The sequence below is a fragment of the Hyla sarda genome, chromosome 3, assembly GCF_029499605.1.
Source record: "Hyla sarda isolate aHylSar1 chromosome 3, aHylSar1.hap1, whole genome shotgun sequence".
NCBI classification, from domain to species: Eukaryota; Metazoa; Chordata; class Amphibia; order Anura; family Hylidae; genus Hyla; species Hyla sarda.
The window spans coordinates 349,642,010-349,669,060 of NC_079191.1; the positions used below are offsets into that span (position 1 = coordinate 349,642,010).

At 44.2% G+C, this 27,051-nt stretch overlaps 1 protein-coding gene and 1 long non-coding RNA gene across 6 annotated transcripts in view; one reads left to right on the forward strand and one right to left on the reverse strand.

Moving 5' to 3' along the window:
• The window catches only part of LOC130362664 (uncharacterized), an 81,901-nt gene extending 75,086 nt beyond the window's left edge, over window positions 1–6,815 (forward strand). Inside the window, exon 5 of the long non-coding RNA XR_008891512.1 lies at window positions 6,485–6,815. This is a non-coding gene — a long non-coding RNA (uncharacterized LOC130362664). The remainder of the gene's footprint in view (window positions 1–6,484) is intronic.
• The window catches only part of SLC8A1 (solute carrier family 8 member A1), a 568,703-nt gene that overhangs the window by 246,863 nt on the left and 294,789 nt on the right, over window positions 1–27,051 (reverse strand). The window lies entirely within an intron of this gene.

A 27,051-nucleotide genomic window follows, 5' to 3' on the forward strand; every position in this document is an offset into this window, starting at 1 on the left:
AAACACCATACTGAGCGGAGCAGAGGGAGCCGGAGAGATCCAGGATGATGAAGTGTGGAATCTTCAAAACACGGTTATCATCCTCATTGCAGGGAGTGCAGCAATGAGCCTCAGCCCTGACGAGTATAACTTCTAGACCTAAGGACTCCAATATTGAGAAATGTGTAGTAGGAACAATAGTTATCTCTGCATAATGTGGATAGGAAGGATTCAGTCGATTTTTTATGTATTTGATATTCTGCACAGTCATTTTTTAAAGAGCAGTGGTGCCAGCTGTGCTGTGAAGTATGTAAGGGTACAGTGACATATACCTGTAGAGTCCCAGCAGGAAGCCGCACCACTATGGCGTCGTCATCCTTTACAGGGTTAGGAAAATTCCTCAAATATCTTGTATTAGCAGGTTTTATTAATATCAAAAAAGTTACATTCTATTTATTTTTGCAATGATATATACCACATGGAACAATACTAAAATCCAATGTTTTGCCTGTTTTATAGCTATATATAGTGGGAGATTAATGAAAACCTGTGCAGAGTAAAAGTTGACCAGTTGCCCATAACAACCAATCACATTGCTTCTTTCATGTATAAAGAAGCTTGGAAGGAGTAATCTGGTTGGTTGTTATAGACAACTGCACCATTCTTTTTTTCAGAGTGGGAAAGATTTATTAAAACCTGTGCAGAGAAAAAATGACCAGTTATCCATAGCAACCAATCTGCTCACTTCTTTGATTTTTAAAATGGCCTCTAAAAACAAAAATGATCGCTGATCCATTGGGCTTAAAAAAAAAAATAAAAAAAAAATATGGCCCAGATTCATCAAAGAATGTCTATGGTAGAGCTATTTTCACACGTTTATTTTGGTGTTGGGTTTGACTAGCGTGCATCTTATTTATCAAGGAGGTGCAGCAGGATGATTAATTTTGCGCAGCTCTGCTGTGGTGGGAAAAGCTCTACCACATACACTTTTTCTAGACGCTTTTGAGGGAGGGAAGTAGACACTTTCCTGATTTTGGAAGGTTAGATGTTTTTACTTAATTTCACAGAGCTGCCGGGACATTTTTATTTGCATTTTAGATGCTACAATCAAATTTGATTTCAGTGTCTAAGGGGTTAAAGCCGGGCATCACCGTGATCAGTGATGTCTAGCATTAGAGATGGGTCCTGGTGGCAGATAGCTGCCAGGACCACCCAGCTATGACCCATAGTTTCATAGAAGGGGAGTGGGACGCTGTCGTCCACAAGAGGTTGTAATAAATACGTAACCACTGCATGGCCTATGACTAGGCAAAAATAGTGAAACTGTCTACATCAAAAGACGCATAAAAGTTGCTAAATATGCTGCTTGCGCCTGAACTGCGCCAAAACATAGACAAAAAAAAAAATGCTGTAAAAGCAATGATAAATTTCCCTCCATATGTGAAAGTTATACAAGCCATTATTATTGGCCATGTAAGTGCTAATAAGTAGACACTGTAGTAATATAATAAGACACTCACAATATTATCAGAGAGCTGTCAGATTGATTCATTATATTGCTAGTAATATGACAGAGATAATACTAGATTGTACTAGGATTTTTCATTTCATGCTAGATTAAGGTCATGTGATCTATTAGTCAGCCTGTTCTATCCTGCAGAACATAAATATAACACCAATAGTATATTACCATGAAAGGGTTATCTAACCTTTTACATTTTATCTGATCCATGCACCTACAAGAATTGTTTTTCAACAATTTTTCTATGTGAAAGTGTACCCGTCTTTAAAAAAACTTTTTATATAATGTAGATAACATCATTATATGTAAATTGTCATATACATTGGTTAAAAAATGTGCATCTTTTTGTCCCTGCAACTATTGTCTGAGTGTCTCGGTGAGGAGTCCAAATACAGGAAGTCTGGGTGGACAAGCAGGGCTCTGTACACTGAGGACAAGCAGGGCTCTCTACAGTGAGGACAATCAGGGCTCTCTACATTGAGGGCAAGCAGGGCTATGTACACTGAGGACAAACAGGGCTCTGTACACTGAGGACAAGCAGGGCTCTGTACACTGAGGACAAACAGGGCTCTGTACACTGAGGACAAACAGGGCTCTGTACACTGAGGACAAGCAGGGCTCTGCACACTGAGGACAAGCAGGACTCTGTTCACCGAGGACAAGCAGGGCCCTGTATACTGAGGACAAGCAGGCTATGTGCACTGAGGACAAGCAGGGCTCTGTACACTGAGGACAACCAGGGATCTGTACACTGAGGACAAGCAGGGCTCTGTGCACTGAGGACAAGCAGGGCTCTGTATACTGAGGAAAAGCAGGGCTCTATACACTGAGGACAAGCAGGGCTCTGTACACTGAGTACAAGCAGGGCTCTGTGCACTGAGGACAAGCAGGGCTCTATACACTGAGGACAAGCAGGGCTCTATACACTGAGGACAAGCAGGGCTCTGTACACTGAGGACAAGCAGGCTATGTGCACTGAGGACAAGCAGGACTCTGTACACTGAGAACAAGCAGGGCTCTGTACACTGAGGACAAGCAGGGCTCTGTACACTAAGGATAAGCAGGGCTCTCTACACTGAGGACAAGCAGGGCTCTGTGCAGTGAGGGCCGGTTTAAAGGGGTAGTTCAGTGGTGAAAAATTTATCCCCTATCCTAAGGATAGGGGATAAGTTTGAGATCGCGGGGGGTCCGACCGCTGGGGCCCCCGCGATCTCTCTGTACGGGGCCCCAGCTCTCCGCCGAGATAGCGGGTGTCGACCCCCGCACGAGGCGGCGGCCGACACGCCCCCTCAATACATCTCAATGGCAGAGCCGGAGATTGCCGAAGGCAGCGCTTCGGCTCTGCCATAGAGTTGTATGGAGGGGGCGTGTCGGCCGCCGCTTCGTGCGGAGGTCGACACGCCCCTTTCCCGCGGGCTGTCGGGGCTCCGTAAAGGAGATCGCGGGGGGCCCCAGGGGTCGAACCCCCCGCGATCTGCAACTTATCCCCTATCCTTAAGATAGGGGATAAGTTGTAAACCACTGAGTCACCACTGGACTACTTCTTTAAGGCTTCGCGTGGCCCTGGACAAAATCAAAAGTGGGGTTCCAAAAGTTGTAATAGTGCACTAACCAGATTTGCACATTTTTGGTCACTTCACTCCAAAAATATCTAAAAAGCAATTGAAAAGTCCCATAAAAACAAAAATGGTACCTATAAAAACTACAAATCACAGCGCAAAAAATGAGCCCTCATACATCCCCATATACAGAAAAATAAAAGAGTTATAGGGATCATAATAGTAATAGTACAATTTTACATTTCTGTATAGTTCCCCCACATTAGGTTGGCAGCATAGTTCCCCCACATAAGGTTGGCAGTATAGTTACCCCACATTAATTTGGCAGTATAGTTCCACCTCATTAGGTGCAGTATAGTTCCCCCACATTAGGTGCAGTATAGTTTACCCACATTAGGTGCAGTATAGTTCTCCCACATTTTGTTCACTATAGTTCCCCCACATTAGGTGCAGTATAGTTCCCCACATTAGGTTGTAGTTCCCCCACATTAGGTGCAGTATAGTTCCCCCAAATTAGGTGCAGTATAGTTCCCCCACATTAGGTGCAGTATAGTTCCCACCATTAGGTGCAGTATAGTTTCCCCACATTAGGTGCAGTATAGTTCTCCACATTAGGTTGTTGTTCCCCCACATTAGGTGCAGTATAGTTCCCCACATTAGGTGCAGTATAGTTCCCCCACATTAGGTGCAGTACAGTTCCCCCACGTTAGGTGCAGTACAGTTCCCCCACATTAGGTGCAGTATAGTTCCCCCACATTAGGTGCAGTATAGCTCCCCCACATTAGGTGCAGTATAGTTCCCCCACATTAGGTGCAGTATAGTTCCCCCACATTAGGTTGGCAGTATAGTTCCCCACATTAGGTAGGCAGTGCCCCCCCCTCCCCACAGACATACAGCTTTCAGCCATATACAGTGTATGGCTGGAGGCTGTATGTCTGTGTATTGCCTCACTTCAGTGCTCCATCCACGGCTCCTCCGGTCAGGGGTCAAAATCTACTGCTATGGCCTATAGGTCATAGTAGTAGGTCGCGGGACCGGAGGAGCGGTGGTCGGAGCACCGAAGAAGACGTGCTGGTAACTTACCATGCACGTGTCCTCCTCCTCAATGCTCTTCTCCGTTCCTATGGGCGCACGCACGGGACGTCAGTGACATCCCTGCGTGCGCTACCTCCCGGCAACCCCTACGTTTTTAAAGTTAACGTGGGGCCGCAGAAAGGTACCCGGGACATCCTTGTGTCCCGAAAAGATCTTTCGGGAAACAGGGATGTCCCGCATGTGACGGGGCCCCCTGCGGGCTGATCAGTGGCAGATCCCCCCCTGGATCCGCCATTGAGCAGCCCGCAGGGGGCCCCCTGGGGGATGGGGGCCCTGGGCAATTGCCTGGATCTCCCTGCCCTAACGCCGGCCCTGTGTGCAGTGAGGCTCTGTGACACGCTCCCTGCTCACACATCAGGATGATTTTTACAAATATACATATAATGATATTATCTACATTATATCAAAAGGCTTTTGTTAACGACGGGTACACTCTAAAGACTTTCAACTATCATGTTGGAGAAAAAGACAATTTATTGTTACTCCACTTTTATATAATTGGCAAAACATTGGAAAGTAACTGGCGAATCAGCAATCATATGGCCATGACACTTTGTCTAAATATCATCCTTTTTTTCAGTGGATCACAATGAACTGCATTTTAATCTGTGATTTTTCGAAGCCGGTTGAAACATAAAGACTATAGTACCAATCCAATCGTACTGTGACTCGACACTCCTAATAAAGAGCTCGGGTGTAGGGATACACTTAAGTAGAGTGGGAGGACTTGTCTGTCACAGACACAGCTGTAATACTTCTCAGAGATCCAGGAAGAGCACCCTCTTCTCCTTAACAAACAAAGGGAAATGAGAGAAGTAATCACTTGTCAGAGTGCAGCACCCTGAGAGGTGACATTTCAAGTGTTGTAATATGCGTTCACACTCTCAAATGTACATGAGGCTGGGAAAAGTTACTTCATATGGAAGAAATCTGATTGTCTGAGAGGAGTTCTGTTTCCATACTTTACCTTAGATCAGTGGTCTCAAACTGTGGCCCTCCATATGCTGCAAAACCTCAACTCCCAGCATGCCTTAGATCTTGTTCACATCTTCAAGGCAAAAGTGTTTATCTGATCCATTGATACCATCTATTCCCGAGCCTTGACCTGGTGTCTCTCACAGTTGTATTCACAGCAGGCCTTAATGAGCCTAGTTGTGCTCTTACCCTCATTCCCTCCCTGTACTGTGCATTATCCCATCCAACCACAAACAAATTAAAGTCATTTACTATGATCTGTATTGTACGTAAAGTGGTTGATACTTGACTTGCTCCACTGAGCGCACAGTGAAGAAAACCAGGGTCAGGCCATGAAAAAAAACCATTAGAAGCTAATCTTGGTAACAATACTCAGGCAGCGACATCAGGTTGAAGATCTACGCTATATAGGGTAATGTTTCTGAAGAGAATTTTTGAGAATTTAAGAGAAAGGTAATTTCTATGACTCCTATGACCTATATTTACACCTGTCTTGCTGATGTAAAAAAAAACAGTAGCTTATTACATGGAGCCCATTAAGATGTACGGTTGTTCTTGTAAAAAATAGGCCATTTGAGATTACAAAAACAGTGCCGCTCTTGTCCAAAGAATGTGCTAGGTATTGCAGTAGACTGTTTCTAAAAAAGAAAGGAAAGGTACCGATGGGCCCAAAAACATTTTTTTGCCAATTTGTTTTGTTCCACCAGCTTCACGCTCACATAGATTTCTGAGGCTGCTGTGTGGGCAGCCTCACATGCGCCTAGATTCATTTTAATAATTGAATTATGTCTTATCTAATAAGAGGTAACCTCTTTTAAAATGCAGGTCCTGGGGCTAATAGTTTTGGGGTGAGCTTGAGCTAGCCACTACAGGGAAAATGGGGTATTACATGGTGGCCGTTCAGATGTATGAATGGTCACCACTGCCTCATAGAAGGGAAGTACCAAGCAGGGGACCTCCTTATGAAGTCTACTGTATTTTTCCAGGTTTAAAAAAGTAAATTTTTATTGTCTACATTTTTAATATATAATATTATATATGGTGGAAGTAGCACCGTGACCAGAGACAAATTTGGTTAATAATAAAGGTTAATATATTTGCACAATATTACTATTCCTCCACGTGTTTTGCAAAGCTGTTTTATTGTCACCAATATATTTCAATACGTTCTCTAGCCATCTGCCATTGCAGTAATTGGCATTGCATTAAGGGTATTGGGCATTCAGTGCAAGATTTTAGAGATAGCGGCTGCTTTGTTCTCAACTAAGATCAGATCCGAGGATGGATTTAATGTGTTTGCTTTCCTTTATATATCAGACTGTGACGTTCAATTACATTATTTTTTTTATTGTAGGAACTTTTACAGCTGTGACCGTTATCCTACTCTAAAAAGCTGCACCTTTACAATCAGCTAAAATATATTTTTTAAGAAATCATGAAAATCATGAAACTACAGATGTTGACGGCATCAAGAAAGGCTTGAAGTGTTAAGCTCTGAAGGCTATTGCAGTGTGAATCCAGATTTGGCCTCTATTGCATTCTGTAAATTAGGACCAGAACAAAATAAGTAAAGATGGCTGTTTTCTTCCACATCTGAGCCACTTTTCTTTACAGATCATCCCTGGTGGAACAGCTCAACTGCATTCAAGTTGAGGTGTACAAAGACAATTTTTTTTGCAATTTTTTATTAGAAAGTTGAAATGGTGTTTAAATGTGAACCTCCTTGTTGTCTAATGAAAAATTTTGCGACTTTCAAATAACTGTGTTTCAGTTCTTCACTACTTTCAAAATGCCTGTTTGATATAATTGAATGGAAAAATCATAAAAGGGGTTGTCCAGGAAAAACAGAAATTGAGGGCTGTATAAAAATAATAAACATGCTATACTCACCTCCTCCAATTCCCTGCACCTACCTCACTGATGTTCCTGGCTCTCCTTTGATTTCTGTGCCTTCCTGACCCTACAGCACCTGTCTGCTCAGCCAATCAGTGGCTACAGTGGTATCCTGCCTCAGTCACTGATTGGCTAAGCAGACAGGTCCTGTGGGTTTGGGACAGCACAGACCCAGGAAGAAGCAGGGAACAGCAGTGGGCAGGGAGTATCAGCGCGGTAGCTGCACGAAATCAAAGCAGGTGAGTATAGTATATTTAGTATTTTCACCCAACCTGGAGCAATTTTTTGTTTTCCCTAGACAGCCACTTTACCATCCAGATGATTAAAAAAACAGTACAATCCTTGAATAATATACATCCAGAGAAAAGGTTCATTTATGGACCAAAAGAATGGTTGGATAGATGACCATTAGTTGCAGTCCTAAGCCTTTCAGTGGTTGTATGTAGAATCTAGTAAAGCCCACAATAGTATATTGTGCATAATATTACCTAAAGAGATATGACACAAACTAACCTGCGGTAACAAGGCGTGAGGCATAATCGGATTGTAAACGGCACTCTGCAGACAGACATTGGTAGCCTATTACCAGAAATGATGATTTAATGCACCATTTAATATCACAGTAAAGACACCGAATGACCAAAGTAATAGGATCATTAATGTTCATCCCTTGAACAGGATTAAGAGTAGTAATCCATTCCGGGGTCCTAGAGTAATATGATGCAACGCAATACAGCAGTAGTTATGTGAGATGCACAAACACTGTAACTAGTAGTTAAGGTTAATATATATATATATATATATATATATATATATATATATATATATGTATTGCATATTAAAAAAAATTGATAGGCCCTTCGTATATTGAACTATATATGTACACACATATGAATAGCTAAGAAGTGACATCTATATTTGCCCATATGGACAGACCTCGTAGTAAATAGTCAATCTAAGATGCAATTGAAAACAGTGGAATGACCATTGCATTCCTGGCTGAAGATAACAGCTGTCCTGATAGACATCTGGACATTCCGGGTCAGTCAGCCCCTGTACAGCCATATGTTTTGCAATCTGTGACCAGCTGAATCTAAAATCCCAAATTGGTCTCTAAATGTGCACACAGAGAGAACAAAACCTATTTAATGCAACATTAGGAATATTTCCCCCTTTTTTTTATGCCCTTAAATTTCCAAATATGGGATTATGATTTAGGGTGCTAACACAATATAATAGGATGTATAATTGGTTGGGCCAGTCAATTGCTTTTTTTTGGCCACCATTTTCTTGAAAGTCTCACAAATGCTGGCCACTGTGGCACTAATATTTATACACTTAGCACACAGCTTTAATAGGGATGCAGCCTCCGGCATAGACTTCCTTCTGGAGTCCATTAGTTTCAATATTTTTTATACAGCAATAAAATTTAAAATGGAATTCAGACTATTTCTGACTCAGAATATGCAGTTGAACTGCAGTCATTGATTATAACTGAGAACTTATGGGGCATAAATAAAAAATACTGTACTATCGGAACTTCTGCTTCAAGTATAATGGCATGCGCTATATTTATAGAAAGCATTACTATGGTGAGCCGGAACTGAACCGCTACTTCTGTATTAGGGTCTTGTATTTACAGTAACTCCCTAATATATATGCTACCTTTATATTTCAGGCTACAAGAGTATATATGATCTGTGGGGATGATCATTCTGGGCTCTCTTACGGGCACTGTTCTAAATAATCCAGAGGCTTTACTCTTCGGGATATGGTGCATGTCTTTGGCATTCGGCAAAGGATAATTTTATACATCTGTAATGTAAAGGGGTACTCCGCCCTAGACATCTTTTCCCCTACCCAAAGGATAGGGGATAAAATGCCTGATCGCGGGGATCCTGCCGCTGGGGACCCCCTCAATCTCTCCTGCATCGTGACATCACGGCTCCGCCCCTCATGACATCTTGCTCCACCTCCCCAATGCAAGTCTATGGGAGGGGGCATGACGTCATGCCCCCTCCCATAGGCTTGCATTGAGGGGGCAGAGCCATGATGTCACGATACTCCGGCCCCTGTATCGTGAGTCATCACGCACAGAGCAAACTTAGCTTCGTGCAGTGGTGACTCAGGGGGCTGCAGGAGAGATTGTGGAGGTCCCTTGCAGAGGGACCCCCGCGGTCAGACATCTTATCCCCTATCCTTTGAATGGGGGATAAGATGTCCAGGGCAGAGTACCCCTTTAAGGTTATATATCAATATCAAGGAAAGCAAAGCCTCTGGAGCATTTAAAAGAGTATCCTAGATATCATCTGTAGTTCAAGCCGAAACCCTTGGAGGGGTTCAAGTGGTCAAGAAGTTCCATATGAGATTGGGGAAGTTTATCTAAAGTGATTCAGAAAGCTGTGCCTCACATGGCACAAGTGACCCAGATGAGCACATTTGCCGAAGGGAAGGTGTCTGTGGAAAGCCCATATGTAAGAGTGGCCTATATCCTTTTTTTGTTCAAGGATTTAACTATACAAGAGTTAGTTCCTCATTCTAGTCATACAAATAATTACAATAACCATTACTTTATGGATAGTAAGAAATACATATTTGTATTGTTTACAACCTCAAATGTTCCAAACACAGTATTTTTGGCCTTTAATTTCTGAGCCATAAATTGTCCCTTTTGCGGCTGAAAAAAGGTCTAAAAAATGGAAACTTTTTTTTCTTTTTCACTATGAAAAAATGGCTGATAATTCGTGTTCAGTTTGATCACGTAGCAAAAAATAAATAAAATTAAGCTATTTTTTTTTATTGCAAATAACCTTTGTTTGAGGCTAAAAATATGGACCATAGAACTGAGTGTGCACAATATTTGGACTTTACTGTGAATGCGGTGCTCCTCAGGGACATTTACGTGCACAGCAGGGGTATTCAGCCATTGAGATTCATGAGTAGATAAGTTGCCATCTTTTCGAGGCCCTTAGTTATTAATGTATTCTGATTGGTTGAGGGCAATGTATGCAGTCAGCAAGGGATTTCTCTGCCACTGCCGTAACAGTGCTGAGCCAATACGGTGATGTATACTTATTAAACCATTCCACAAGCCTCTGCAGAAGCAGAAGATACAATGGGATTCTCACTAAATGGCTCCCATAAGACTTTCTTCGGAATGCTTGCAGGAAGAATCTTTAATTATGAAAAAAAAGCAAGAAATGGAGCTAATTAGTAGTAACTTCTCCGCGATCATTACCATGAATTTCTCCAAGAACTTGGTATAAGAAGACAGAAGGAGAAGGGGAAGACTACAACGAATTTCCATTCTGATATCATTTGTCACTAAACAGCAAGACTGTCTGGATTATTCATGACACTGGGACACATTCTTCATATCTGCACTGGGAATTGTGCCACTATGCATGGGCAACCAAACTAGACTAACTGCTAAATGCTCATTTCTTTTATGACCATTAAAAGCTGCGATGCAGGAAACTATTGTATATAGGGTGCTTAGTTATATAGAGTTCAGATGTCTGGATCACTGCCTGTATGAATTGTGGGCACCAAAAGGGAGCCTGTGACTAGTGACAGAACTGAAAAGGGTAACAATGTTAAACAGAGTGCCCATTAAGGGTACATTCCCACACGGCGTATTTGCTGCGTATTTGCTGCTGCGTATTTTATTTTCTCTGTTGAAGTCAATGGGTAGGAAAATACGCAGCACCAAATACGCAGCAAAATACGCCGTGTGGGAACGTACCCTTACTCTGTTTGTAGACTTATGTAACTTGGTATCTTAAAGGGGTACTCCGCTGCTCATCGTTTGGAACAAACTGTTCCGAATGCTGGAGCCGTGACATCATAGCACCGCCCCCTCATGAAGTCACACCCCACCCCCTCAATGCAAGTCTATGGGAGGGGGCGTGGTGGCTGTCATGCCTCCTCCCATAGACTTGCATTGAGGGGCGGGCGTGATGTCATGAGGGGGTGGGGCTATGACATCCCAAGCTCCCGGCGCCGGCTCCAGCGTTTGGAATAGTTTGTTCCAAATGTCACGCCCGCCCCCTCAATGGAAGTCTATGGGAGGGGGCGTGACAGCCGTCACGCCCCCTCCCATAGACTTGCATTGAGGGGGCAGGGCGTGACTTCATGAGGGGGCTATGACGTCACAAGCTCCCGGCGTCGGCTCCAGCGTTCCGAACAATTTGTTCCAAACGATGAGCAGCGGAGTACCCCTTTAAAACACTGCAAAACCTCTGGAAAAACATGTGGAGGCAATAAGGAGCTTTAAAGGGGTACTCTGCCCATAGACATCAAATCTTGTGCATCAAATGTGTGCAGGATACTGCATGTGTAAATAAACCCTCAACGTACCATCTACAGTCCCATTTACTAGTATTTATATTATACAGAAGGGACATAACCAGAATTGGGATTCCTTATTCCATTGCTAGAAAACCACAAAAGATTGTTCTCACAGTTCAATAAAGCTCATGGGCTCATGTTCATGGGCTTAGCATCTGAACTAGCGACACGTCTATGGCTTCTTTTCTCGTGATGAGTTCAGTTCTGGCGCTCTTATTACATGATTAATCTCTTTGTTTTATGCAGACCTTTGCTACTTTGAAAGATTTAGCCAATGGCCTTAGAACTCAATAACAGCATCTTAGCAAACTTTTTTGAGGATTAACTCATTAACATGACAGTTCGTTAAAAGGCAGCAGTATTGGAGGGTTTTACTGAATAACATAATACAATTAATCTTTCTAGACTTTGTTCATGGTTCATGCTAGGTCTTTGTCTTTTTTTTATTTTTTAAATGAGCTGGTGCCAGAAAGTTAAACAAATTTGAAAATGACTTCTATTTAAAAATCTTAATTCTTCCAGTACTTATCAGCTGCTGTATGCTACAGAGGAAGTTTGTTTCTTTTTGAATTTATTTTCTGTCTGACCACAGTGCTCTCAGCTGACACCTCTGTCCATGTCAGGAACTGTCCAGAGCAGGATAGGATTGTCAGCAGAGAGCACTGTGGTCAGACAGAAAAGAAATTCAAAAAGAAAAGAACTTCCTCTGTAGTATACAGCAGCTGATAAGTACTGGAAGGATAAATATTTTTTTTATATAGGAGTCATTTACAAATATGCTTAACTTTTTGGCACCAGTTGATTTAAAAAAAAAAAATAATAATAATTCCACTGGAGTACCCCTTTATTCCCTTTCATTATGTACAGCACCCTGGAACCAATGTCCCTATACAAATAAATACATACAAAATATCAATGCATATCACATAAAGGCATGAAGGCAAGTACTAACATGCACACATGCAACAATCTAAATAAACATTCTAGAAACAAACCTATAATTGTTACAGGCCTGAGAGCCCAGCACTTTCCCCAACACATAGGAAGGACAAAAATAAATGGAGAAATAAAAAAAATTGAAATTCAATAGTTAAAGGTCAGCATAGATGACATTTTTATCAAATGATAATAATTTGCCGAGACGCCTCTCAAATCTCCATTCCATATTGCGAAAAAGTTCTCTTTGAAGTATGACCCACTCTATAAGTGAATGAAAGGAGCCACACGGCTGTTAAAGGGATGAAAAGTACAAGAATAAGACAAGAAGAAAACATTTAAGAGATAATTTAGTAACAAGGCAGGGGCTGAAAATGTCAAGAAAATCAAGGCTGGGGGAAAATATGAAAAAGACGAGGTGCGCTCCTAGTGGAGTATTATTTAGATGGGGTAAGGTGTGCGCTACAAGTAGCACCGTACCATAATGTGTTGTGCTGAGGGCCCAACACCTCTGTTCACCTGTAGACTCGCTGATGTAGGTGATCCAGAAGCGTAGGGAGGCAGCCTCAATGTCCTTCACCGTGACCTCCAGGTACGGTGCAGTGAAGTGATAGTGGAAAAGAAAGAGTTTGGACAAGTTTGATGGCGCCAGATCCCAGGAAACCAATGAGCCAAAGGTTTTGGTAAAAAGCACCCCTAAACGTTGTACCAATAAAGCCAATTTGTTTTTACAAAAACTTTTGGCTCATTGGGTTCCTGGGATCTGGCGCCATCAAACTCGTCCAAACTCTTTCTTTTCCACTATCAAGAAATCAAGACTGGACAACAGACAGTAGGAACCTGCATCACTATTTGTATATAAAATAAATGTATCACTCTTTGAGATTGTATGATTTCATAAATGAACATATAACAACAGGTGTTTGCTGCTGGAGCCATTCAATAAAAGCTATAAATTAAGTCATTATGGCCGCGAGATTGTTCCGCTAGTCACTAGTAAAGTTAGGAGGAGGTGCACAGCTGCAGCTCAGCACCACCGGTTTGGCTCTTCTGCTGCTAATGAAAAAGGCACTTTTGTAACTAAAGGTATGGTTACTTTTACCCCCCAAGCACCTATCTGCCGGGATCTGCAGTTCCATACCTGTTAAGGAACTAACAGACTCCCTTTAAAGGGGTATTCCAGGCAAAACATTTTTTTTTATATATATCAACTGGCTCCGGAAAGTTAAACAGATTTGTAAATTACTTAATCCTTCCAATAGTTATTAGCTTCTGAAGTTTTCTGTCTAACTGCTCAATGATGATGTCACATCCCGGGAGCTGTGCATGATGGGAGAATATCCCCATAGGAACTGCACAGCTCCCGGGAAGTGAGTCATCAGAGAGCAGTTAGACAGAAAACAACAACTCAACTTCAGAAGCTAATAACTATTGGAAGGATTAAGATTTTTTAATAGAAGTAATTTACAAATCTGTTTAACTTTCCGGAGCCAGTTGATATATAAAAAAAAAGTTTTGGCCTGGAATACCCCTTTAAGAAAATGAAACACACATAAATGGCCCATCTGACTTGAGGACAGTAATGACTACCGGTACTTGTTTATTCTACTAAATGAATCTTCTGACCTTCTAAAAACTTTCCAACCATAATAAGCACTTAATTTCCTCAATGAGGTCCCTGCAGAGGACATGCATAGATCTGCTGTATGACAAGACAAAGGTCATAAGTACCGTATGTGTTTCCACAAGACAAGACGTGTTTCTTGCAAAGAACAACATCAACAGGAACAAAAGCAACGTCCGAATAAGAATGTAGAATGTAAAGCGGCACTCACCACGGTATCAGCATCCAAATGATCTTTTATGATAAGCAAAATGAGTCAACAGGACTAGTGTTGCTCGCGAATATTCGCAATTCGAATTTTAATCGCGAACATCGAATATTCGCAAATATTGCGAATATAGCACTATATATTCGCAATTACGAATATTCGCTTTTTTTTATCACAGTACACATCACAGTGATCACTGATCATCCCTCTCTGCTCTTCGCATATGCGGATATTCACGAATATTGAGCCCTCCCTTCTTTAATGGTATAGGGATGGGCTAGTGCAGTGGTCTCCAACCTGCGGACCTCCAGATGTTGCAAAACTACAACTCCCAGCATGCCCGGACAGCAAACGGCTGTCCGGGCATGCTGGGAGTTGTAGTTTTGCAACATCTGGAGGTCCGCAGGTTGGAGACTACTGCACTAGCCCATTAGTTCCCTATACCATTAAAGAAAGGAGGGCTCAATATTCGCGAATATGCGCATATATTTTCACATATGCGCATAAATATGTGGGGGGGAAATAATGAATATGCGGATTTCGCGAATATATGACGAATATTCGTCCATATATTCGTGAAATATCGCAAATTCGAATATGGCCTATGCCGCTCATCACTAAACAGGACCAGAGTCTAGTTTCATGGCGCAGAGAGTGACCGTCAATAGTTTTTCTTTTTTTTCTTTTAGATAAATCTTTCTTAGGGTACGTTCACACGCGCGGATTTTCGCAACGTATTTAGCTGCGGATCCGCTGGTGAAGGCCCCGCTGTATGCTGGCTTTACATGTGCCTGCTTGTAGCAGCAATACGCCGCTACCAGCAGACACCCTGCAGCGATGTGTGCGGCGTACTCGCACATCGCGGCCGCTCTCCCTGCTCTGAGCTAGGCAGAGAGCTCCCGTGATGTGCGAGTATACTGTGAATCGTACATCGCAGTGTGCCTGCTGGTAGCGGTGTATTGCCGCTACAAGCAGGCACTTGTAAAGCCAGCATAGAGCGGGCCTTCACCAGCGTATTTGAAGCGTAAAATACGCTGTAAATCCGCGCGTGTGAACATACCCTTACAGCCATTTTCTGCAAGTGCTTTTCCTCTTTCTCCAGTGCAAAGAAGGAAAGCTTTTATTCTCCATGACAAAAGCTTTACGGAATAGAGGCGGGATCCGGCATGGAGGCAAGGATGCTGGGTATGTAGGGTCCCACCTCTATTGCGTTAAAGGGGCCAGAATATGACAATTCTAAATTTAAAAAAAAGTTGATAATAAAAAATAAAAAAAAATAGTAAAACATAATGGAAACTATACAAATGGGATATTGTATATCATATAATATCATAGTAGTTATTTTTTGTAACTATAATTCGATCTTCAGAGAAGAAAAAAAAATTGGAGTATTGTCAAAGGTGTCGGCCCCTAATTTTAAGTGACGTTTAGCTGAGCAGCTGTGTTTTCATATTGCTTAAGTGCTGAAGGTTTGTCATCTCATCTACACAACACTGTTTAATTACAGTGAAAGGAATGAAAGAAGAAGCAGTCCTCAGAGAGGCGGGTATGTCTTACATACAAGATGAAGCATCTTCCAAGTACCACGTGGACCCCGATCAGAGCTGACCTGACAGCCACATGTTCTGGCTGGCTGCCAATGTTCTACATCCCGAGGTCACTGGAGATACTAGCAGCTCAGAGAAAGATTCTATTATTACTGAGCTTCACTACAACAAGTGCAGGAAACACCTATTTGCCCTGAACAAATATTAAAGGGGTATTCCAGGAAAAAACTTTTTTTTATATAAATATCAACTGGCTCCAGAAAGTTAAACAGATTTGTAAATTACTTCTATTAAAAAATCTTAATCCTTTCAGTACATATGAGCTTCTGACGTTCAGGTTGTTCTTTTCTGTCTAAGTGCTCTCTGATGACACGTGTCTCGGGAACCGCCCAATTTAGAAGAGGTTTGCTATGGGGATTTGCTTCTAAACTGGGCGGTTCCAAAGACACGTGTCATCAGAGAGCACTTAGACAGAAAAGAACAACCTTAACTTCAGAAGCTCTTAAGTACTGAAAGGATTAAGATTTTTTAATAGAAGTAATATACAAATCTGTTTATCTTTCTAATAGGTTTGTTGAAATCGATTTTTGGCAAATACAATATATCACAAAATATCATTATTTTATTTATTTATTGACAAATTTTTTAAGTTGAAAAAAATTTCACAGTGGCAAAACAAGCATATAAAACTTAACTTTTAATCATCTACTGATAAAAACACTGTACTATTATAGCTATCAATTAGGTGGCCTAAAGTTTCTCTCTGTGGAATCAAACATAAAAGTCCACCAATATCAGAGAACAACCAGAGAATAAAAAACTTATCACAGACCTCTGATAAGAAAAGATGAACCAATAATTGAGCACCCTTATCCCAACGGGTTTCACCCATAATATACGGGATCTTCAGGGAACATAAATCCAGGTACAAACAACAACAGTTTCAATACAGATACTAGATTTTCTGGGTATGCATTTATGACAAAACAAATCTGTAAACCATAACAACACAATCATAAGCAGGTAAATAGATTAATAAGTAACTCAAAAGATGTCAACAACCAAGCAAAAATTCCTGATCACAATCAGGATAATAATGAGAAGGTCACAATTACAAATATAAAGAAGAACCTCGGCCCATGGTTAGGTCACTCACTGCGCTCAGTGACAATGGAATGGATGATGGTGTTTAATGCATTAAATGTCAAGATAACAATTACCTCTCACAGTGCACAAACAAAGCACCCTCACGTGATCCTTAAAGAACACGAACAAAAGAGTCCCATATTGTGCAAATATATGATTTTCACATATAATGCTTCCTTTACATATGTGCGTTGTCAGTTGGTTTTTAATTCCCTCCAGAAAATGAAGCAAGAACTGATCCCATTCATTTGAAAGGGACATTTTACAATCATTCGGTGTCTCAGTTAGAACGACGGATGATTGGACTCGCCAGACCGGCAAAGATAGGGGAATGTATTTTGCTTCTGGCATCAGTTGTAGCATCAGTTGTGGCAATTTTCAGCCAGCTTCGCCGGAGGCAGATGACGCATATATGTAACTCTAGCCTAACACATGACTCTCACAGTGCACAGAGATAGAACCTGCCCAGTGCACAAACACCTGACCCTTACAGTGCACAGACACATGACCCGGACAGTGCACAGACACATGACCTGCAGAGTGAACAGAGATATATGACCATCAAAGTTCACAGACATATGACCCGCACAGTGTACAGAGATAAAACCTGTCCAGTGCACAAACACCTGACCCTCACAGTGCACAGACACATGACCAGCACAGTAAACAGACACATGACCCTGACAGAGTACAGACACAAGACCAGTACACAGATGCATGGCCCATACAGTGCACAAACACATGACCCTCATAGTACACAAACACATGACCTTCATAGTACACAAACACATGACCCTCATAATACACAAACACTTGACACTCATAGTACATAAACACATGATCCTCAAAGTACACAATTAATGCTATACAGTCACCCATTGGAAAATAATGTATGCCATCCAGTATATATCTTTTTTAACTGAATACCTTTGTCTGGTGTGCTATGCTATGCAAAAAATAAAAGTAAATATATATATACAAATACTGCCTAAACAGAGGCCAAAATGACGCTCTTTTAGCCTCCACCAGGTAATAGTTGCCCTTGATAGGTGTAATGTATTATCTGGGCGCTTTCCCGGAACATACAGTACGTGTACACTGCTAAACATAGTGTGACAGAACCCGAAGGGTGAAATCAGTCAGGCCTTACTATGATTGTATATTTAAAACAACTGAGCATTTTGAATGAATTTATTTTTAGAATAAGCGGAAAAGTTGTCTGAGCCCTTCTATTTGTCTGGGGAAAATTGCCTTCAAAGGATCTTGAATTTGTTGGGAAGGAAAGAGGACAAATCCTTAGACAGGGCTGTAACAGATCAGCAGTACCATATGGCACATCGCAGGATTAAATAGGTATGCTTCTGAAACCTCTGCTAAGGCATTATAAAGCAGCAAAATAAGCTAAAATGGAAAAATGTTTTATAGGCTTCTTCTTTCTGACTAAACAATAGAAGTTCAGTCCTTTGCTTGTGAAACATGACCAAGAAAAGGATTTGTGTGTTAACTCCTCTTATCCAGCAATGCACTGGGCCAAATGTAAGACATGTACAAAAGCTCCATCAACAAAAAATTCATCTCAGCCAATGGAGCTTTCTGGAAAGGTTAAGAATAAATCTGACAATAGAAAACAAGCATTGACTAGGAAAATAACCGATCTGCCACCAAATCCTCAGGATCAGAACACAGAATATCATAACTTTTAATGCTATGCACAATGTTAAAAACTAGATATTTTCCTGAGTTTCTCTGCAATAAATGTGTTACAGTACATGCTTTAGGGTTTACACTTTACTCCTTAAAGGGGGTGTCCATTGACATTCAACTTATCCCCTATCAATAGCATAGGGGGCTAAGTGTCTAATCATGGGGGGTCCAACTGCTGCAAATTCCTGCAGTCTCCTGAATGTGACCACAAGTGTCAAGGAGATGATGCAAAACTGCTCAAGTGCCACAGCTTGGCACAACTTCTTGGTTACTCTCACCTCCCAGATCCTCAATCAAACTATTTTGCATACCTCAGTAAATGGGGGGGTAGGGGAAAGCAAGGAAGCATGATATCCTGAGGCACTAGAGCAGTTTTGCACCTCCTTCTTGACACTTCCCTGAAAAATAAAGGAATTCTATAGGTTTCAGCACCAGGAAAGATACAGTTTGATTTAATACCATAACAGCTGTCCAATGGTGTCTGTAACTCTTAAGCTGTAAATGGAGCTTCAGATTCCCATTATAAAAATGAAATTTAGATGCATTTTAAGTGAAATTCAAACCTATCTATGCATTCAGATTCTATTTCAATACACAAACTGCTCTACTGAAACTACTTTTTTCCTCCTAAACAGATGAAAACTGGTAAAGCAATAACTGTGGGTATAAGGTTTTAAAGGAGTGGTGCCTGTTACGCCGAGCGCTCCGGGTCCCCGCTCCTCCCCGGAGCGCTCGCTTCTCTCTCGCTACCGCAGCGCTCCGGGCAGCTCCACTGACCCGGTGCGCTGCGATACCGTCTCCAGCCGGGGTGCGATTCGCGATGCGGGTAGCGCCCGCTCGCGATGCGCACCCCGGCTCCCGTATCTGACTCGCTCTCCGTCTGTCCTGTCCCGGCGCGCGCGGCCCCGCTCCCTAGGGCGCGCGCGCGCCGGGTCTCTGCGATTTAAAGGGCCACTGCGCCGCTGATTGGCGCAGTGGTTCCAATTAGTGTGTTCACCTGTGCACTCCCTATTTATACCTCACTTCCCCTTCACTCCCTCGCCGGATCTTGTTGCCATTGTGCCAGTGAAAGCGTTTCCTTGTGTGTTCCTAGCCTGTGTTCCAGACCTCCTGCCGTTGCCCCCGACTACGATCCTTGCTGCCTGCCCCGACCTTCTGCTACGTCCGACCTTGCTTCTGTCTACTCCCTTGTACTGCGCCTATCTTCAGCAGTCAGAGAGGTTGAGCCGTTGCTAGTGGATACGACCTGGTCACTACCGCCGCAGCAAGACCATCCCGCTTTGCGGCGGGCTCTGGTGAAAACCAGTAGTGACTTAGAACCGATCCACTAGCACGGTCCACGCCAATCCCTCTCTGGCACAGAGGATCCACTACCTGCCAGCCGGCATCGTGACAGTAGATCCGGCCATGGATCCCGCTGAAGTTCCTCTGCCAGTTGTCGCCGACCTCACCACGGTGGTCGCCCAGCAGTCACAACAGATAGCGCAACAAGGCCAACAGCTGTCTCAACTGACCGTGATGCTACAGCAGCTACTACCACAGCTTCAGCAATCATCTCCTCCGCCAGCTCCTGCACCTCCTCCGCAGCGAGTGGCCGCTTCTGGTCTACGACTATCCTTGCCGGATAAATTTGATGGGGACTCTAAATTCTGCCGTGGCTTTCTTTCCCAATGTTCCCTGCACTTGGAGATGATGTCGGACCAGTTTCCTACTGAAAGGTCTAAGGTGGCTTTCGTAGTCAGCCTTCTGTCTGGAAAAGCTCTGTCATGGGCCACACCGCTCTGGGACCGCAATGACCCCGTCACTGCCTCTATACACTCCTTCTTCTCGGAAATTCGAAGTGTCTTTGAGGAACCTGCCCGAGCCTCTTCTGCTGAGACTGCCCTGTTGAACCTGGTCCAGGGTAATTCTTCCGTTGGCGAGTACGCCGTACAATTCCGTACTCTTGCTTCAGAATTATCCTGGAATAATGAGGCCCTCTGCGCGACCTTTAAAAAAGGCCTATCCAGCAACATTAAAGATGTTCTGGCCGCACGAGAAATCCCTGCTAACCTACATGAACTCATCCATCTTGCCACTCGCATTGACATGCGTTTTTCCGAAAGGCGTCAGGAGCTCCGCCAGGATATGGACTTTGTTCGCACAAGGCGTTTTTTCTCCCCGGCTCCTCTCTCCTCTGGTCCCCTGCAATCCGTTCCTGTGCCTCCCGCCGTGGAGGCTATGCAGGTCGACCGGTCTCGCCTGACACCTCAAGAGAGGACACGACGCCGCATGGAGAATCTCTGCCTGTACTGTGCCAGTACCGAACACTTCCTGAAGGATTGTCCTATCCGTCCTCCCCGCCTGGAAAGACGTACGCTGACTCCGCACAAAGGTGAGACAGTCCTTGATGTCTACTCTGCTTCTCCACGTCTTACTGTGCCTGTGCGGATATCTGCCTCTGCCTTCTCCTTCTCTACCATGGCCTTCTTGAATTCCGGATCTGCAGGAAATTTTATTTTGGCCTCTCTCGTCAACAGGTTCAACATCCCAGTGACCAGTCTCGCCAGACCCCTCTACATCAATTGTGTAAACAATGAAAGATTGGACTGTACCATACGTTTCCGCACGGAGCCCCTTCTAATGTGCATCGGACCTCATCACGAGAAGATTGAATTTTTGGTCCTCCCCAATTGCACTTCCGAAATCCTCCTTGGACTACCCTGGCTTCAACTCCATTCCCCAACCCTGGATTGGTCCACTGGGGAGATCAAGAGTTGGGGGCCCTCTTGTTTCAAGGACTGCCTAAAACCGGTTCCCAGTACCCCTTGCCGTGACTCTGTGGTTCCCCCTGTAACCGGTCTCCCTAAGGCCTATATGGACTTTGCGGATGTTTTTTGCAAAAAACAAGCTGAGACTCTACCTCCTCACAGGCCTTATGATTGTCCTATTGACCTCCTCCCGGGCACTACTCCACCCCGGGGCAGAATCTATCCTCTGTCCGCCCCAGAGACTCTTGCTATGTCGGAGTACATCCAGGAAAATTTAAAAAAAGGCTTTATCCGTAAATCCTCCTCTCCTGCCGGAGCCGGATTTTTCTTTGTGTCCAAAAAAGATGGCTCTCTACGTCCTTGCATTGACTACCGCGGTCTTAATAAAATCACGGTAAAGAACCGCTACCCCCTACCCCTCATCTCTGAACTCTTTGATCGCCTCCAAGGTGCCCACATCTTTACCAAACTGGACTTAAGAGGTGCTTATAATCTCATCCGCATCAGAGAGGGGGATGAATGGAAAACGGCATTTAACACTAGAGATGGACACTTTGAGTATCTGGTCATGCCCTTTGGCCTGTGCAACGCCCCTGCCGTCTTCCAAGACTTTGTTAATGAAATTTTTCGTGATCTCTTATACTCCTGTGTTGTTGTATATCTGGACGATATCCTGATTTTTTCTGCCAATCTAGAAGAACACCGCCAGCATGTCCGTATGGTTCTTCAGAGACTTTGTGACAATCAACTTTATGCCAAGATAGAGAAATGTCTGTTTGAATGCCAATCTCTTCCTTTCCTAGGATACTTGGTCTCTGGCCAGGGACTACAAATGGATCCAGACAAACTCTCTGCCGTCTTAGATTGGCCACGCCCCTCCGGACTCCGTGCTATCCAACGTTTTTTGGGGTTCGCCAATTATTACAGGCAATTTATTCCACATTTTTCTACCGTTGTGGCCCCTATCGTGGCTTTAACAAAAAAAAAAATGCCAATCCCAAGTCTTGGCCTCCTCAAGCGGAAGACGCCTTTAAACGGCTCAAGTCTGCCTTTTCTTCGGCTCCCGTGCTCTCCAGACCTGACCCATCTAAACCCTTCCTATTGGAGGTTGATGCCTCCTCTGTAGGAGCTGGAGCGGTCCTTCTACAAAAAAATTCTTCCGGGCATGCTGTTACTTGTGTTTTTTTTTCTAGGACCTTCTCTCCGGCGGAGAGGAACTACTCCATCGGGGATCGAGAGCTTCTAGCCATTAAATTAGCACTTGAGGAATGGAGGCATCTGCTGGAGGGATCAAGATTTCCAGTTATTATTTACACCGATCACAAGAACCTCTCCTATCTCCAGTCTGCCCAACGGCTGAATCCTCGCCAGGCCAGGTGGTCTCTGTTCTTTGCCCGATTTAATTTTGAAATTCACTTTCGGCCTGCCGATAAGAACATTAGGGCCGATGCTCTCTCTCGTTCCTCGGATGCCTCGGAAGTTGAACTCTCTCCGCAACACATCATTCCTCCTGACTGCCTGATTTCCACTTCTCCAGCCTCCATCAGGCAAACTCCTCCAGGAAAGACCTTCGTCTCTCCACGCCAACGCCTCGGAATCCTCAAATGGGGTCACTCCTCCCATCTCGCAGGTCATGCAGGCATCAAGAAATCTGTGCAACTCATCTCTCGCTTCTATTGGTGGCCGACTCTGGAGACGGATGTCGTGGACTTTGTGCGAGCCTGCACTGTCTGTGCCCGGGATAAGACTCCTCGCCAGAAGCCCGCTGGTTTTCTTCATCCTCTGCCTGTCCCCGAACAGCCTTGGTCTCTGATTGGTATGGATTTTATTACAGACCTACCCCCATCCCGTGGCAACACTGTTGTTTGGGTGGTCGTTGATCGATTCTCCAAGATGGCACATTTCATCCCTCTTCCTGGTCTTCCTTCAGCGCCTCAGTTGGCTAAACAATTTTTTGTACACATTTTTCGTCTTCACGGGTTGCCCACACAGATAGTCTCGGATAGAGGCGTCCAATTCGTGTCAAAATTCTGGAGGGCTCTCTGTAAACAACTCAAGATTAAATTAAACTTTTCTTCTGCATATCATCCTCAATCCAATGGACAAGTAGAAAGAATTAACCAGGTCTTGGGTGATTATTTACGACATTTTGTTTCCTCCCGCCAGGATGATTGGGCAGATCTTCTACCATGGGCCGAATTCTCGTATAACTTTAGAGTCTCTGAATCTTCCTCCAAATCCCCATTTTTCGTGGTGTACGGCCGTCACCCTCTTCCCCCCCTCCCTACTCCCTTGCCCTCTGGTTTGCCCGCTGTAGATGAAGTGACTCGTGATCTTTCCACCATATGGAAAGAGACCCAAGATTCTCTTTTACAGGCTTCATCTCGCATGAAAAAGTTTGCCGATAAGAAAAGAAGAGCTCCCCCCATTTTTGCTCCCGGAGACAACGTATGGCTCTCCGCTAAATATGTCCGCTTTCGTGTCCCCAGTTACAAACTGGGTCCACGCTATCTTGGTCCTTTCAAAGTCTTGTGCCAAATTAATCCTGTCTCTTACAAACTTCTTCTTCCTCCTTCTCTCCGTATTCCTAATGCCTTTCATGTCTCTCTTCTTAAACCACTCATCATCAACCGTTTCTCTCCCAAATTAGTTTCTCCCACTCCTGTCTCCGGTTCTTCTGACGTCTTCTCAGTGAAAGAGATACTGGCCTCCAAGACGGTAAGAGGAAAAAGGTTCTTTTTGGTGGATTGGGAGGGCTGTGGACCTGAAGAGAGATCCTGGGAACCTGAGGACAACATCCTAGACAAAAGTCTGCTCCTCAGGTTCTCAGGCTCTAAGAAGAGGGGGAGACCCAAGGGGGGGGGTACTGTTACGCCGAGCGCTCCGGGTCCCCGCTCCTCCCCGGAGCGCTCGCTTCTCTCTCGCTACCGCAGCGCTCCGGGCAGCTCCACTGACCCGGTGCGCTGCGATACCGTCTCCAGCCGGGGTGCGATTCGCGATGCGGGTAGCGCCCGCTCGCGATGCGCATCCCGGCTCCCGTACCTGACTCGCTCTCCGTCTGTCCTGTCCCGGCGCGCGCGGCCCCGCTCCCTAGGGCGCGCGCGCGCCGGGTCTCTGCGATTTAAAGGGCCACTGCGCCGCTGATTGGCGCAGTGGTTCCAATTAGTGTGTTCACCTGTGCACTCCCTATTTATACCTCACTTCCCCTTCACTCCCTCGCCGGATCTTGTTGCCATTGTGCCAGTGAAAGCGTTTCCTTGTGTGTTCCTAGCCTGTGTTCCAGACCTCCTGCCGTTGCCCCCGACTACGATCCTTGCTGCCTGCCCCGACCTTCTGCTACGTCCGACCTTGCTTCTGTCTACTCCCTTGTACCGCGCCTATCTTCAGCAGTCAGAGAGGTTGAGCCGTTGCTAGTGGATACGACCTGGTCACTACCGCCGCAGCAAGACCATCCCGCTTTGCGGCGGGCTCTGGTGAAAACCAGTAGTGACTTAGAACCGATCCACTAGCACGGTCCACGCCAATCCCTCTCTGGCACAGAGGATCCACTACCTGCCAGCCGGCATCGTGACAGTGCCATTGTGCCTGGGCTGCAAACAGTAAAAAAACTAACTTTAAAGGAGTAGTCCAGTGGTGAAAAACGTATCCCCTATCCTAAGGATAGGGGATAAGTTTCAGATCGCGGGGGGTCCGACCTCTGGGGCCCCCTGCAATCTCCTGTACGAGGCCCCGACAGCGTGCGGGAAAGGGGTGTGTTGACCACCGCACGAAGCGGCGGCTGACACACACCCTCAATACAACTCTATGGCAGAGGGGAAGCGTTGCCTTCGGCAATCTCCGGCTCTGCCAGCGAACCGGGGCCCTGTACAGAGAGATCGTGGGGGGGGGGGGGGCAGTGGTCGGACCCCCCGCGATCTGAAACTTATCCCCTATCCTTAGGATAGGGGATACGTTTTTTACCACTGGACTACCCCTTTAACTCTCCTTCCGCTGATCCAGGCGGGGTCAAAGCTTCTTACATGATACTGCGCTCAGCCTATCACTGGCTGAGGCAGGACATCACAGTGACTGACAATTTGCTGATCACAGTGTAATGATTCCATCCATGGAAGCAGGAAAAAGACCAGCACCGGAGGACCGAAGACCTATATTGGCGCAATGGGGGAGCGGTGGAAGGTGAGTTAAATTATGATATTTTTTTTTTTTTCACTTTTTGCAGCCCGGGCACAATGGGGTCAAAAAAAATTTCCCTACACTTCTCCTTTAAAGAGCTGAATCAATAGTTTAGTTAAAAGGATGCAGCACATGAAGGACCAGGACTTTCATGAGAAAAGGGAAGGAGTCAATTAGTTAACTTCACACAAGAAGGAAATAAAATGAACATACTACTAAAAGAGTTCTAATGATAAGATTTTCAAGATGTACTGATAGATAATATGCATTGCCATGACACACTGACCATAAGATTAAGTGTTTTCACCAGCAAGCTTGATGTATGGCTTAATATAACCATATATAGTGCAATATGAAATGCTGCGCCTCAGGACAGGGACCAGACTCATATATCTCCAAAGCTTATCAATCACCTATCACCTAATTTATTCAACAGGCGAGAAGATAAAGTAAGTTATATGGAGGATGCAGGTTCTAACCCCATAACAATAACTCATAACCGGACAGTCAGCTGAAGAGAAGACCTTTTATTAAGGTACAGTCTAGAACAATCCTTGAGAAGACAATGCGGCTAGGTCTAATTGTCCTTGGAATAAAGTAAATGTAGATGGAAAATTTTCCTTTTCAGGCCAATCGCTCTTTTTGGAGAAAAGAGAGAGGAAATTGCACCAGCTTCTTACAGAGGTCGGTGTGCGTTCCAAGACCCCCGGCTGCTCGACTCATTATACCTAATTGGCTCATGGCAAAGTAATTACCCAGCCATCGTCATAATGAGTGGAGACTCTTAATCTCACAATTGACTTGTAACCATGGCAAGCCTCTCAACTAAGCAAGAGCATGTGCATCACACCTATATCACTGGGCACATCTCAGTATACCGAGTATTGGAGAATTTATTCAAAATAAAAGATAATAAAACAAAAAGCCTCAATAATAATACAACCCAAAAGAGCAATGGGGTTTATCTTTTTCAGTGCAATGTTATTAAAAGGAGTTATCCTATAATAAACATTTATCACTTACTCACATTACAGGTGACACACATGTATGATCACTGGCGTTGCCATAGCACTAATCCTTAGAATGGGGGTCCCGAGCCCGCAGTTCCTCCTCCCTGCACATCTGCAGACAGGAAGCATTTGAATGGAACAGTGGTCACGCATGCGCCCTGCCACACCATTCAATGTCTATAGGGCTGACAACAAAAAGGACAGTGCTTGGCTGTTTCCATTGGAACTAATGAAATTAGGCTAAAGACATACCTAGGCTTTCTTTCACCTGAAGCAAAAGATCAGTTTGCTGCCCCAGCCCTGTATGTATATACCCTGGTAAAGGCAAAATGGCTTGTTGGCGCGCGTCTCAGCACCTGGGCACATGCGCTGGTCGCTTCTCTTTAGCTACTCACCTGAATAGAGAGGCAGGGTGCATCCATTACCACCATTCCATTCCAGTGGTCAGTGGGGGTCCTAGCAGTGAATCCCCCAGTGATCATACTGTGAATAGATAAGACAGTTGATGTGCAGGATAACCCTTTTAGATACAAACATTTACTAACTAATAAATTACATTTTCAGGATTAGAGCTGTTTTA